We start from the raw sequence: 928 nt of genomic DNA, 5'->3' as shown, positions 1-928 counted from the left end.
TCAACGAAAAACCCACATTCTTTACGCAAAAACCCACCACATATCACCACATGCCACCACATACTACGAGACCCACCCACAGCTTCCTGGCCGCGGGAGGTCGCTGTAAGCTGCGGTTTATGGGACGCGATCTCTTGTAATTTGACTTAATCCGGGTCTCCATTAACCGGATGGTGTGGCGGAGGCCGGATAAGCTGACGTTATAGCCGCTGTTCGGACATATACTTCCCCTACCCCCCCCCCTACTCTCTCTCTCCTTCTCCTCCCCTCTCCTCCTCTCCTCCTCATTTCTTCTCCTCTCGTCTTCCTCTGTTTTCCTCTCTCTCTTGGTCCCCTCGTTTATTCTATCCTTTTCCTCTTCTGCCTCTTTCCCTTGGCCTCATTTCCTCTCCTCTTCTCCCCTCTCTTCCTCTCCCCTCTCTTCCTCTCCCCTCTCTTCCTCTACTCCCGTTTCTTATCTCTCCCCTCTCTTTTCCCCTCGTCTTTTCTCCTATCCCCTCTCCCTTTCTCCTCTCTCCCTTGGTCTCCTCATCTCTTCTATCCCCTTCTTCGTTCTGCCTCTCTCCCTTATCCTCCTCATCTCCTCTCTTTACGTTCACCATCTCCCTTGTCCTCTTCATCTCTTCTCCTCTCCCTTCCTCACTCTCCCTCTCTCCCTTATCCTCCTCGTCCCCTTCTTCTGTCTCTCTTTCTCGGTCTTCCCCTTACGCTATCCCCCTCCTCTTCTCCCTCCTCTTTCTCCCTCCCCTTGTCTTCCTCCTCTCCTCTCCTGCTTTTTGTCTCCTTTGCCCCTTTTCTCCATCTTTCATATCCCTTCGTCTTCTGTCTCTCTTTCTACTTCTCTTGTTCTCTCCCCATCTCTCCCTTCCTCCTCCGGTCCCTTCTCTTCTCCTTTCGTTTCCTATTCTTTCTTCTTCGTAAAGTTTTT

This window comes from Penaeus monodon, chromosome 31, assembly GCF_015228065.2.
Source record: "Penaeus monodon isolate SGIC_2016 chromosome 31, NSTDA_Pmon_1, whole genome shotgun sequence".
In the NCBI taxonomy this organism is placed as follows: Eukaryota; Metazoa; Arthropoda; class Malacostraca; order Decapoda; family Penaeidae; genus Penaeus; species Penaeus monodon.
Note: the sequence above shows the minus strand (reverse complement) of the source record.